General features: G+C 37.8%; 1 protein-coding gene across 5 annotated transcripts in view; it reads left to right on the top strand.

The window, feature by feature from the left end:
- The window catches only part of CDKAL1 (CDK5 regulatory subunit associated protein 1 like 1), a 579,065-nt gene that overhangs the window by 160,272 nt on the left and 403,730 nt on the right, over positions 1–15,063 (top strand). The gene's annotated exons all lie outside the window — the stretch shown is intronic.

Here is a 15,063-nt window from a genome sequence, read left to right as displayed (position 1 = left end):
TGGTCTATGTCTGCCTGTCTAGCACTATCTTTTGCTGTTTCATAGTAAACAGATGCCTCTTTTGGAATGTCCCACTTCCGTCATAGTTGTCCCCCGAATCTTGGCTTCACCATTGCGCTGTCTCAGTCTGTGCTGACCGCTCTGTACCAGCCTCGACAATCCTGTCTCTTGGTTTCCCTTACTTATTATGCAGTTACCTTTCATTTACTCTCTCAGCATTTCACAGAGTTGTAAGTTTGGAGTTAGCTTGTATGATGTTTTGAATACAGCCCACCTCTCTTTGAATTATTAGCTCCACGCCAGCAGCTTTTCTGTCTTTTTTTTTTTTAACTCTGACTGTGTTTCTCCAGCCTTTCCCACGGTGCCAGAGATACAGCAGGCAGTCTTTCAGTCAGCATTTGGTGACTGAGTGAAAGAAGTTTTCCCATTGTACTTTGATGGTTGGTGTGCTCCTCTCCCTGTTGGGCAGTAAGCTCTCTGAAGTCGGGAGACGACGGCCTACTATCTCTGTGGCCATCACTATTCACATATGCCCAGAGGTAGTGAGCATTCGGATGGTATTTCTTGACCAAATGTTGATGCTTCATCCTTTCCACCATTCTATTACAGCTGTACTCACTGTACTCAGTGATGATCTTCTTTTAAAGAGGTTTCATAGTTTAAAAAATATATAAAAATATTACATGCTGATAGAAAAGACTATGTATAAAATCGCCATCTGGATTGAGACTCATTGGATTTTTTTTTTCTTTGATGTACTGTTGATAGGTTCTTATACTGTATTCTCAGTGTAATGAACTTGTTTTCTACTGTGAAGTTCTTGCCCCACTGGCAAATTTAATAATCTTTGAACAAACATTCTCCTGTTAAACAAACAGAACCTGAATGTTTGGGAACTTTAGTTTGTTTTTACCACTTGTCTGTTTACATTTTGATTTCTCTTGGTTTAAGGAATGAACTGAATATGGACTCCTGAGTTATCTTTTCATGTCAAACTAGCTTTCTCCATAAACATGATCCTGCTGTGTTAGGGAAATAGAAAACTAGTCAGAATGCTGTTTTAGAAACAAAGTGTGGTAAAAGCTTGGAATTCATTTTTGAGTTTATCTCAAGGAACTAACTTCCCAGAATAGTAGAATTTCTGCAGTATGGCAGACGCCTCCTCCCTGTTTGCATTATAGGAACATTCCCCAGAACTCTACTGTGTGTTATGAAGAGTTCAGTGTGTGTGAGGATCTTGGAGAGATTCTCAAGATGTTGTAAGAGGGGATGCCAGTGCTGGTGATACGGGAGACAATTTTCAGAGATGATGTAACTTAAGGATGTAGCAGTAAAAATTTTTCCCCGTTTAACCTAGCATGCTTTGTGTTCTGTCTCCTTGTCTCATTTTATTACCTTTAAAATTCTTTAGATTTATTTAGTTTCTTTTTAATTAGAGAAATAATATATTTGAAAAAAGTGAATAGAAAGAAAATTCATGATCCTCTCACCCTAACACAATAGTTATAACTTTGCTTATTCTCTTCAGGGGCTTCCGTAATGGCTCAGACGGTAAAGAATATGCCTGCAATGTGGGAGACCTGGGTTCAGTCTCTGGGTTGGGAAGATCCCCTGGAGAAGGGAATGACTACTCACTCTAGTATTCTTGCCTGGAGAGTTCCACGGATAGAGGAACCTGGTGGGCTGCAGTCCATGGGGTTGCATAGAGTCAGACATGACTGAGCAACTAACACTTTTACTTTCATCCTCTTCAGACTTTTTTTAACCTCTCCATAGTTTACTTAATCGCAGTGTCAGAACTATTTTGTGTCCCTGTTTTTCTATGAGATTTTATCCCGTGAACTCTTTAACCATTTTAAGTTCTGTGTTAATATTCTACTGAAGGATATACCACAAGTTACTTAACTGTTCTTAATTGTTGGATATAACTAGTTTTCTAATTTTTAGGAAATATACATAATACAATAATGCTCATCAAGGGCTTTCTATCTTAAGATCAGCATATTGTGAAAAGTTTCCAAAAGTAGAATTGCTCTATCAATAACAACATTGCAGAGTTGTAATATAATTATCTCTTCAGTAATACTACTAAAGTATAAGATTGTTCTCTGTCAACATCCTTTTACACAGCATTTGTATATGTGGCAGCTATATGACATCTGTCATAACTGACTATATATAAAAACTGTGTCCAGGAGAATGGAAATCTTAAAAAAAAAAAAAACTGGAGAAGGAAACCAGTATCATTTATAATTGGCATTTGGAGAGATCCGTTTCTGAATGGGGCTTCCCTGATGGCTCAGTGGTAAAGAATCCGCCTACCAAGCAGGAGATGCTGGTTTGATCCCTGGGTGAGGAAGATTCCTGGAGAAGGAGATAGCAACCTACTCCATATTCTTGCCTGGAAAATCCTATGGACAGAGGAGCCTGGCAAGGTACAGTCCATGGGGTTGCAAAGAGTCAGATACAACTTAGCGACTAAAAACCAACAACAGTAGTTGTTCAATAGAACACAAACAGTAGTTTCTGAATTGAATTGTTGAACTGCTACAAAATAAAAAACCCTCTGAAATATGGTGAGTTATAGTCAAGTAAAGAAACAAATTATATTGGTTTACCAATTCTGAAGTGTAAAACAATATGAAGATGTTTAAATTCAGTGATTTGGGAAACTATTTTTAGGAAGATATTTAGAATTGTATTAAACAGTTGATTTACAGACTGTGTGAAAACTGTTATTCCTTCTCAGTATTTCCCTCACAGTGTTTCTATGATGGAGGCATTAATAGAGACGGAAGGAAGACCAGCTGTAACTATGTCCTGTGCTTCTACCTCCTGCTAAGATTTGTCTTTGTTGCCCCACAATCCAGGGAGGGTGGTCTGCTCTGTTGACCAACTGATTGAAATAAAAAAGCTTTAGATCATGAGCAAGGTACTTATGACAACCCCGGGGTTAAAAAGACATTCTGTCCCATGTTTGCAAGTGCTCCTGGAGTAAGCATTTAAGAGGATGTTGACTAAGGAGGAATGATATTTGTTACCGTTGGGACATGCTAATTTCCACCCATAGCCTTTAGAAATGGGGCATTTACATCAGCAGACGAATGGATAAGGAAGCTATGGTACATATACACAATGGAATATTACTCAGCCATTAAAAAGAATTCATTTAAATCAGTTCTAATGAGATGGATGAAACTGGAGCCCATTAAACAGAGTGAAGTAAACCAGAAAGATAAACACCAATACAGTATACTAACACATATACATGGAATTTAAAAAGATGGTAATGATAACCCTATATGCAAAACAGAAAAAGAGATACAGATGTAGAGAACAGACTTTTGGACTCTGTGGGAGAAGACGAGGGTGGGATGTTTTGAGAGAATAGCATTGAAACAAGTATACTATCAAGGGTGAAACAGATCACCAGCCCAGGTTAGATGCATGAGACAAGTGCTCAGGGCTGGTGCACTGGGAAGACCCAGAGGGATGGGATGGAGAGGGAGGCGGAAGGGGGGATCGGGATGGGGAACACATGTAAATCCATGGCTGATTCATGTCAATGTATGGCAAAAACCATTACAATAAAAATAAATAAATAAATAAACATTTATTTTTAATTGCAAAAAAAAAAGAAATGGGGCATTTAATTTGTTTCCATAATCAGAGATGGCAATGTGGTGGGGGCACATAGTAATTGGTGATTTGACGCCTGCGCTTTATAATATCATGTCTTGCATGCCCTCTGAATCCAGTTGTGATTAATATTATCTGTGTGGGATAGAGAAAGAGGACAGAATATCAAAACCAGAGGTAATACCTATCAACCTCTGGGTCCAAAAGTACTGGCTTCGGTGGCAGTAATCTTTAGACTTCTCCCATCCTGGTCTTTTCCTTACAGTAGGAGAAGAGAAAGGACAGATTTGAAAACATATATGTGTTGGATAAAAAGATCTTTTTTAACCAAAACTCTTTCCCTACTGTGATTAAATGAAGTTTATATGTAGAATATAAATTTATAATAAATTTATAGGTAATCAGTGAAGAATCAAGATCTTTTCCATTTTTAAGGGATCTTGAAACATTTTACCTTACCATGAAAACTGTTACTTCTCTTTTGACAAATACATATAGTTAACTATTCACCTTGCAATTAGTTTTCATGCAGTGCCACCTTTTTTTTTTTTTTTAAATCCCTGCTCTTAATTGTTTACATTGGTTACTCTGTGCCTAGCTGTAGGTAGTTCCAAGACTGTGTGACTGCTCTATTGAATGCTATTTTTCTTCTCTTTGTTCATTTTTTGGCATGAAAGTTGCTTTTAAATTAGTCAGCCAGAAAGGATGTTCTCTTTTAAAGTTTGGTAGCAGGAAAGAATAGCAGACATCAGAGCTCTGAAAGCCAGACTTTAAATCCCAGGGTTGCCACATCATTCTTTCTTCTATTCAGCTAGTACTTACCAAGTACCTACTGAGTGCTAGCTACTGTTCCAGGTGCAAGGGATGCAGTGGTTTATAAAATCAACAGAGATCCTTGTCCCCACAGAGCTTACATTCCAGTTCTTGGGAAGAGAAATCTGGTTTGAGCCCAGAACATCTTCAGCCTCCTGGAGGATTTGGTGGGATGGGTGCCTAGGCAACAGGGAGATTGATGAGGTGGGAATTTCTTTGTAAGGGTCAGATGCAAATACACATTGTATCCATCAGCTGGGAGTTCTGTTAGAAAACACAGCTGAAATAGTATTTATTTACTTGAGCTCTTCCTGAGGTGGTGTTATTCCTCAATTCTTAGAGCAGTCATTATTGATAGGCATGATGTTTATTAAGAAGGTTGGTTTTTATTCTGTTACAAGAAAGCGGGCTTACAGAACTATACATTTTGTGTAGTTTTTTGTGCTCGTAGACAAAGACTTGCATCTGAACTTGGCTAGGTGTTGGCTCATTAACCTTGTCTTTGTATAACATCTCTAGAAATACTAAATAACTCAATTAATAAACAGGTTGTAACATTTTAAAACATGCAGTTCAAAATGGAATATACAGTTGGATGTTGAAAATTTGTGATAGAACTTCCTGATGTGCCAGCTGTGAGCCCTGCAGGCAGGTGCATATTTTCTTTGGAGAAATGAACAAAAATGTGCTTTAACACAGGTGTCCACTTATCTCGGGGACTATTACCAGGTTGATTTGCAGTGGTTTAAACATTTTTTCAGGCAGGCTACTCTAATCCTGAAGAGTCAGACAGCTTGATGACTGTTTCATATATGAATGCTAATTTTGAAAATTATGTGTGTAAATAAAGGAGCATTTGAAAGAGGATATGTTTTAGAATATTTCTATGATATACTGTATTCCAACAGGTGAATTCATGAAATGAAACAATGTCCCAGTAACAGTGGCATCGATATTGAGGGCAAAACTTGAGAAACTATTCTATTTTTTTCTACTTCATATCATTTAATATTTCTTCTTGTCATATTCCTTCTTCTTCTTTTTTTAACCTTTAATTATCAAAATGACAGCATTGGAACAGAATGACATGTAGATTTAAAAGCCCGTTCATTTTTGTGCCTTCCTAGATCTATTGTCTTTACTTTTTTTGGGCCTCTGTGTATATGTGTACATATTTTTCACCTACTGAATTATGTAAGAGGAGGTCTAGCATATTACGATTCAGGCTCATGTCCCTGGCCCACTGCTTGTTAGCTGTGTGACGTTGTTCAAGTTACTCAACCTCTCTGTGCCTCAATTTCTTCATCTGTAGCATGGAGAATAATAATAGAACCTAACTCTGAATTTTGTAAGTGTTAAAGTATTTAATAAATGTAATGTGCTTAGCATGGTCCCTGGCACATCATTAGTGCTCTGTATTAGCTTTTTAAAATTATTTAATTCTCTTACTAGGAGGATTAACACTGAGTACAGCTATGTGCCTAGAATGAAGCTATTTGCTAGAGATACAGAGCTGAATAAAATTTGTTCCCTAAAGACAGTGAAATCTGAAGAAAGCCACAAGTAATCATGATAAATACACAAAAGGATACAGTCTGGTGGCCACACAGAGGTTAAAGTCATTCTTGACTTGAGTTTCAAAGGTTGAGTAGTGGTTTAATGAATGGAGGAAGGAGTGAGGGCTTTTGAACAGAAGGCTCATATCTAAGGAAAGGCATGTGTGCTTAAGAGTACCGTGGAGGTAGAAGGAATATCAAGAAGTGTATCCTGATTTGAGTATAACTTGGAGCCACTAGCTTTAAGAGGTGTGGTTTGAAGTATTGCAGACTAGTGATAAATAGAGTGGAAAGAAGGAGTTCAATGTAGTGCTTAAGTCAGAATCAGCATGACTGGGTGAAAGATGGGGGTAGGAGTAAGATAGTATGTAAAGGTGTTACAAGCAGTATAATCTGGTAGCTATTTCTATATACCCTTTGTTCATTATTTTAAACTCTTCTTCTATGTTATTGGTACTAACTTTTCTCTTTTAAGTAAGATTTATTGAGATAGAATTAACATGTAATGAAATCACCATTGAATTTTATGTGGAACATTTCCATTGCACTGGAAAGTTCTCTTATATCCTCCACCCCCCACCCTCAACAAATGTAAATAGGGTCCCTGGAAATCATATTTCGGATTTCTGTCCCTACAGTTTTGCCTTTTTCAGAATGTCACATAAATAAAATTATAAGCATACCTCAGAGATAGAATGGGTTTGATTCTAGACCACTCCAATAAGGCAAACATCACAATAAAGCAAGTCACGTGATTTTTTTTTTTTTTTTGCTTTTCAAATGCATATAAATGTTATGTTTACACCATATTATAGTTCCTTGTAGCTCAGTTGGTAATGAATCTGCCTGCAATGCAGGAGACCTGGGTTTGATCCCTGGGTTGGGAAGATGCCCTGGAGAAGGAAATGGCAACCTGCTCCGGTATTCTTGTCTGGAGAATCCCATGGACAGAGTAACCTGGCGGGCTGCAGTCCATGGGGTTGGGAGAGTGGGACATGACTTAGTGACTAAACCACCACCACCATAGTCTCTTAAGTGTGCAATAGCACTGTATCTAAGAAATATATTCATACCTTAATTTTAAATGCTTTATTGCTAAAAATGCTGTGATCTGAGTCTTCAGTGAGTCATAATCTTTTAGGGAGTGGAGGTCTTAACCTCAGTGTTGATGGCTGCTGACTAATCAGGGTGGTGGTGGCTGAAGGTTGGGGTGGCTATGGCAATTTCTTAAAATAAGGCAGCAATGAAGTTTGCCTCATTGATTGATTCTCCTTTCCATGAATGATTTCTTTAGCCTGCAATGCTATTTGATAGCATTTTGCCTACAAGAAGAACTCTCAAAATTAGTCAGTTCTGTCAGATCCTGCTGCTGCTTTATCAGCTAAGTTTATGTAGTATTCTAAAGCCTTTTTTTTTTTGTCATTTCAGTAGTCAGTTAAGTTTTCTGTCTTACATGGGCACAGTTCATGGTGCCCAAAAATAGTTACAGGAGTGACATTAAAGGTCACTTATCTCAGATCACCATAACAAATATAATAGTGAAAAAGTTGAAAATATGGTGAGGATTACCTAAATGTGACACAGAGATAGAAAGTGAGCAAATGCTGGAGGAAAAATAGTGCCAAAGACGTTTTCAATACAGTTTCCATAAACCTTCAATTTAAAACCCTCAGTATTTGGAAAGTGCGATAGTACACGCTGTGCCTTTGTATATGTTACTTTGTGTTTTCACTTAGCATAATTCATTGTGTTCATACATGTTGTCATCAATAGTTCTTTTACTTTTTAATGTATGGAGTTACTTCACTATATGGATGGGCCACAGTTTGTCTATCCGTTCAGCTAGTTGATGGAAAAGTTGTGTTGTTTGCAGTTTGGGGCTCTGAAGAATAAAGCTGCTGTCAACATTTGTGCACAGTCCGTGTGTGTTTGCATTCTCTTGGGTGAATACCTTGGAATGATACTGGTTGGTCATGTAGTTAGCATTTGCTCAGCCTTTTAAAAATTGCCAAAGTGTTTTCCAAAACAGCTGTACTGTTTTGCATTTCTACCAGCAGTTCAGCTCCTTCACCTCTTGACCAGAGCTTGGTACTGCCAGTTTAATTTTAGCAGTTGTAGTAGGAGATTAGTGTTAATAGTATCTCGTTGTGGTTTTAATTTGTTTTTCTCTGTTGGCTAGTGATGCTGACCATATTTTTTGTGATTATTTGCTATCCATATATCTTTAATAGAACATTTGAATTTTTTTTTTTTTAATCACCTTCTCTTTTGGTGACCTTGAGTTAGGGAAGTGTTTCTTAGATAGGACACAGACACACAGACACACACACACAGAGCACTGTTTTTTAGGACAGGAAGGAAAAGAAATGAATAAATCGGACTTTTCAAAGGTACTGTTAAGATGAAAAGATAAGCCACAAACTGGAGAAAATATTTCCAAAACATATATCTCCTAAAGGGTTTATATCCAGAATATATGAAGGACTCCTACAACTCAACAGCAGGGACTCAACCTATTTTAACATGGGGGAAAATGTGTGTGTGTGTCTTTTAATCATTATTTTTTATTGCCTTTTAAAATATTGATATCGTGGAAGCTTGGAATTTGAGGGAGAAGGGAATGAGTGGGTAATATCTCCTGTGGTTTCAAAATTTAAAATTTATGTTTCCAGGATCTAGGAACAGATCTGATAAAATATATATATTTTTCTCTTTTAACCTCCCCCCACCCTTTTTTTTTTTTTTAAAGAATGGAAGGGATTTGTTCAACTCCTCAATCTGTTTGCAGTTTACCATCGTGAACACTTACAAGGTCCAGAAAGTCAGGGATTTTTTTGCTGTTATTTTACAGCTTTACATATTTTACATTATTTTCTGTACTTAGTGCCTGGCTCAGTAAATATTTGTTGAGTGGATATTTGTTAAATATCAAGTATGCATTTATGTTTTTCCATATTGTTCTCAGTTTTATCAGCAGCATTTATTTTTAAAATTTCTTTTCCTCCTTTGGTGCTAACTCTTATCATGTTTGTTTCTTAATTAATGTATGAGTTTTGTATGTCCCTTAATAAATTACCATAAACATGGTTGCTTAAAATAACACTTTTATTATCTTATGCTTCTGGAGATGAGTTGGACTTGGGTTTTGCTGGGCTAAACTCAAGGTGTTGATAGGCTTGCATTCTTTCCTGGAGTCTCTAGCTGGGGGTCTTCTTCCTTGGTCTCGCCAACTTTTAGCAGCACCACATTCCTTGACTTGTGGCCCCTTCTTCCATCATTACAGCCAGCAATGCTGTCTTTCTCTCTGCACCTTCCTCTAGCATCGCCTTGCATCTCCTGAGATGGGAAAGATTCTTTGCTTTTAAGGACTTCGCTTTTTAGGGACTAGATTGGGTCCCTTTGCCTAATCCAGGTTAATCTCATCATCTCAAGGTCTTTAATCATACCTGCAAAGTCCTTTTGCCTTGGAAGGTAACTTACTCTCCCTGCTATGGATCATGACTGGAACATGTTTGAGAGACCATTATTCTGCCTATTGCATGCAAATTATTTATTGATGATTTACATCCCTAATGTATATGTCTGTTTGAATTCTAATAGTACTGTTTTTTTCAACTTTAGTATTACTTTAAAAATAATTTTTTACTTTATAACATGTCCTATTATTTAACATGGCCATAATATTCTAATGTTCCAGGGAATGCTTCTTTGTATAATTGAGTTTAGTGTGTTGATTAGCTGCTTAAGGTTTCTCCCTCTTGCCCCCAGAAAGTTTTATAGGTATTTTAATTGGATTTAAGAGGGAAAAGTTCCTGGTACCGATCCCCATTTTGCTGGCATCCATCTAGGCTGGCTTCATCTTTCACTTAGTAATTTTTATCTCTTACTCCGTGTTCGTCACTCACTGGTACCATTCAGGTAGAAAGTATGCTTTCAGTGGTGTGTGGAATGTGTTGTCACATAACTTTTGATGAAAGGGCAATTTCTACCACTGGGGAAGAATTTTTCTCAATGAAGAGATGAAAGGAGATCATGTACTGGCAGATGAGAGAGTTTTTTTTTTTTTTTTAAAGTTAAACCACATGTAGCGTCAAATGCTCTTTTGTGTAATTCATGAGTAAACTTGTTCAGGGACTTGTGAATTCAAAAAATTTTACTCCAGTAGAGTTAACTAGTGACTACTCTGGACTTCCCCAAATTTAAGAGATTTGGAAATTGAGTTCTCTTCCAATAGCATTTATACAGATAGGGACTTTCCTTAACAGCTTAAAGAAAAAATTTTTTAAAGAGAAAAATTTTTGTTTTTAACCATGAAGTCAGTATTGAATTTTAACCTGTGCTGATTATTGGATCAAACTCCTATTATGGTAAGAGTGAAAAATCTGAATATACACTTAATGGAAAAGGCTTTTCATAGTATAATTACTCACAGAAAAAGAAAAGCTTTTTTTTTTTTTCCTTTCAAAGGTTGATAGAATTTTTAGGTGGTTTTAAAGTTTTGGTCTGATATTGCTTAATTAGAATGAAATGGCAGATTGTCCTAGTTTATTTGTGTACAGGCAGGGTTAGGAGTGCTAATGAGAGAGAGTCTTTATGTTGATGTGTATCTATAGTGTATAACCTTTGTTACTCCTGAAAGGATCTGAAGTGTCTTGGGATAAAATCAAGAGATAGTGAAACCCCAGCCAGATTCATGCAGGTATAAAAAGACCCACACCAAGTAATAGAGAAGTATGGATGAAGAGTAGTCTTTGCACATTTTCGATAGTATTAACCTGAGTGATGCTGTTGAGATTGTTCTGTTAATCCTTCAGTGACTTCTTCAGCAGGTAGAATAAAATCTGATCGGCACATCATGAGTTGCAAGGACATCCATAGGCTCCCTCCTGTGATTATCTCACTTCATTACCTACCACGGCGCCCCTCCTTCGCCATGGCTTCCGTCTCTCTTCCTCTGTGTCTGTGTGTGATCTTCCCCCTGGAGGTTCAGGCTGGTGTTTCTGGCTTGTGGCTCAGGTCCCAGCATTAATAGTGCCTGTCCAGAAGTTGGCCTGGCCCACTGTAAAAAACTGCCCTCTCCTCCTCCAGTCACTCCCACATTTTGCTTTCTTCATAGGGTCTGCATGATAGGAAATGAACGTGTTGTGTTGTTTAGCTGTTTATCTCCCCCAACCAGAAGCAAGGACTTGGTGTTTTTCGCCATTAGTTCCTGGGTTCCTAGAACAGTCATCGTGCTTGGTTGGTGCTTAATAGATACGTGTTGAATGAACGCATGCACAGCAGAGGTGATTTGCGGATGAGCATTTGGGGGGATAGTTGTTGCCCGGGTTCACTTGAAAGTCCAAGTTCAGTTGTGAACTGATTTAGTATTTAGTAATGACGTCTGCATATAAAGGAAAAGGGAAATTCGAGAAACCTGCCCCCCTCGGTGCCGTTTCTAGATATTTACTAAGACTCAGTTCAGTTCAGTCGCTCAGTTGTGTCTGACTCTGTGACCCTATGGACTGTAGCACGCCAGGCTTCCCTGTCCATCACCCACTCCCGGAGCTTGCTCAAACTCATGTCCATTGAGTCGGTGATGCCATCCAACCATCTCATCCTCTGTCATCCCCTTCTTCTCCTGCCTTCAATCTTTCCCAGCATCAGGGTCTTTTCAAGACTACTTGGTAAGAATTTAGCAGGATACCTTCATGCCTTAGTTCCCTCAGCCTAGGAAATGGCAGTAAGTATCTACTGCCGAGGGATGTTGTGGGGGTTAAAAGTGATGGTGCATGTGGCATGTTAGTACAGAGCCTGGGGCAAGGTAATTGCTCATTATTACTAGTCATTAATTTATCTAGTTGCTGGTTGTTGAGAACAAAGGATGCTTCATGCACATACTAAAGCTGTATCTCTGACTGTAGGACGGTTTCAACCTCTTCCTGGTCTGTGCTTTTATTTTAGCCTGGTTGGCAAAATTGTGTTTGAGGTGTGTGTTAGTTTCCTGGGGCCGCCTTTATCAAGGCAAACTGGGTGGCTGTCTTAGCCATACTGCAGTTGCCAATAACCAAAGGTGTATATTTGAATGAATTAAAATTAGAATTCAGTTCCTCAGTCACAGTTAGCCAGGTTTCAAGCAGGCAGTAACTACATGTGACTAGTGGCTGCCATGTTGGACAGCCCCCCCCGTGTAAACATTTTCCTCTTTGTAGAAAGGTCTATTAGAGAGCACTGCTCAAAAGAATTAGGAAACAGACTAGCTCTTTTATTTGCTTTGGGTAACTTTGTATAGTTTTATTTCTTGAATATATGTTGCATTATAAATTTGGAGTAGTTCATAATAGCTGAAAAAATATTTTTATGGGCTTCTTTTAAAAGTTCTGGAGCAGAATGACTCATTAATGTTATTTATGAATTGTTTATTCACCAACTCTTTTCTTCATTGTCAAGAACATATGGAGTCAGTAATAGAACATACTGCATGTCTTTTTTTTCCCCTTGTATATTTATAACGAAGTGCCTGAAGGACACAAGATACTGTTTTATTTATTTTATTTGAATTATATGCCTGAGACTAAGCTCTTGTGTATTCAGGGCTACAATTTATAGTATTAATTAAGAACAGCTTTCTTTTTCTCCCCAGAATGAATTCAATATATTCTTCATTATTATATGTGAATCTTGAGTTTGTTTTCATTCATGATTATTTTTTCTTCTCTCCCTTCCTCCCACCCTGTGCTTTTTGCCTCTTGACCTTTCCTTCTTCCATTTAATTCCCCCTCCCCTGATTCTCTTTCTTCACTGGCTCCTCTTCTTTCTTTTTTTCTCCCACTGCTTCCTCCAGTAACCTCCTTACTAGAAATGGAAATGACACAATATTCACTTTAAAGCATTTAATGAACTTCTCCCCTGCTTTTTTGTAACCAAATGCTTCCTCCCCCCTTTTCCTTAAAGATACATGCAACAGCTTTTTAAAGATACAATTGGAACATCATACTACCTTCCATTTAAAGTGTGTAATTCCATGGTTTTTAGTATATTCACAGAGTTATGTGCCCATCACCACAATCAGTTTTTAAAATATTTTCATCATTTCAAAAAGAAACAGAATACTCCTTAGCAGTGCCTCTCTGTTTTTCTCCCAGCCATCCGTAGGCAATCACTCATGTACTTTGACTGTCAAGGTTTCCCTGTTATGGTTATTTCGTTTGCACGGAATCAGACAATATTTTTTCTTCCTCTGGCCTGTTTCCTTTACATAATGTTTTTAACATTATTAATACTTCATTCCCTTTTATGGTTTAATGATACTTTGTTGTATGCATAATACCAGATTTTGTTTATCTGTTCATCAGAAACTGGGAGTTGGGTTGTTTCTACCTTTTGCGTATTATGAATAATGCTGTGTGTACAAGTTTTTTGTGTGGACATGTGTTTTCATTTCTCTTGGGTATCCACCTAGAATTGGAATTGCTGGATCATATTGTTCAGTGGTTTGAGGATCTGCTAGACTGGTTTCCAAAGCAGCAGCATGATTTTATTACATTCCTACTAGAAGCATGTGATGAAGGTTCCAGTTTCTCCATATCCTTGTGCACACTTGTTACTGTCTGTCTTTTTTATAATAGCCATCCTAATGAGTACGAAGTAGTATTTCATTATGATAAAATATGTGTAACATAAAATTTATTGTCTTAACCAATTTTAAGTGTGTAGTTCAGTGGTGTTAAGTGCATTCACTCTGCTGTGTAACCATCACCACCATCCATTTCCAGAACATTTTCGTCTTTCCAAACTGAAAATCCGTGCACATTAAACAATAACTTTCCACTTCCTCCATTGTGGTTTTGATTTGCATTCTTTGGTTGGCTAATGATGTTGAACGTCCTTTCATGTGTTTATTGGCCATCTGTATATCTTCTTGGAGAAGTGTCTGTTCAGATCTTTTGCCCATTTTTAAGTGGCTTATTTATCTTTTTACTGCATTGGAATAGTGCTTTATATAGTCTAGATTCAAGTCTCTTTTCAGGTATATGACTTACAAAAATTTTCTTCCATTTTCTGTTTTGTTATTTTCTGGGTAGTGTCTTTTGATATACCAAGAGGTTTTAATTTTCATATTCAGTTTGCCTTTTTCCTTTCGTCACTCATACTTTTGATGTAATAGTAAGAAACCGTTGTCTTATACACAGTTCATTTAGCTTTATGGCTGTGTCTTCTTCTAAATTTTACAGTTTTAGCTTACCTCCAACTTTTCAGCTGTTCCTTCCACATGCTAGTCTGACTCTTCTCTAGAGATCCTGCTTCTTACTGAGTCCATTAGTTGTGAGATTGGGTGCAGTACTCTGTTTGAGCTGCTATACTCCAAGTGCATAAGAAAGAATTTTTGTTTTGGTTCCACTATTGAATTATTTCATATTGTGCTTCTTTTATGCTGCCTTCATCCTCAACTGATGTGTCAGTTGTTCACCTACACTGGCTGGGAAAGGTGACCAACTCTTCCTTCCTTGTCCTACCCGTGTTTCTAATATTGTGGGCAATCTGAGTATCCATATGGAATGTCTTGCCAACATTCTAACCTTCCTTACTTCTCAACTCCAGTGGTTATCACTTTTATCCTTTTCCAGCAAATTGTTCTCATGACAAGATCTTGCTATTCTTCAAAAATGCTAAATGCTTATACCTGTCCTCTATTATCACCTCCTGTTCTCTTTTTCTTCTCTCTCTCTCTCTCTGTCCTCTCTCCCTCTTACCCATCCTCCTTTCTTTCTTTGGTTTCTCTAATGCCCAGCCACTTTGTTTCTCCTTCCTGGCTCTGCTCTCCACCCTGAACTTGAAGTATCATCTTCTCCAACAGGCATAGTTAGTTCCCTTTTTTCTGTATCCTTCATGTCCATCCTGTAAATCTCTCCATGCTCTTTCCTCAGCCTTTTGAATCTTCCTCACACATGTTGTTGTTGCTCAGTTACTAAGTTGTCTGCAACCCCATGAACCGCAGCACGCCAGGCTTCCCTGTCCTTCACTGTCTCCCAGAGTTTGCTCGGACTCATTGTTCATCACTTATGTTAGATGTTCA

The sequence above is a fragment of the Dama dama genome, chromosome 7 (genome assembly GCF_033118175.1).
Source record: "Dama dama isolate Ldn47 chromosome 7, ASM3311817v1, whole genome shotgun sequence".
In the NCBI taxonomy this organism is placed as follows: Eukaryota; Metazoa; Chordata; class Mammalia; order Artiodactyla; family Cervidae; genus Dama; species Dama dama.
This window is presented reverse-complemented; position numbering and strand designations above follow the sequence as displayed.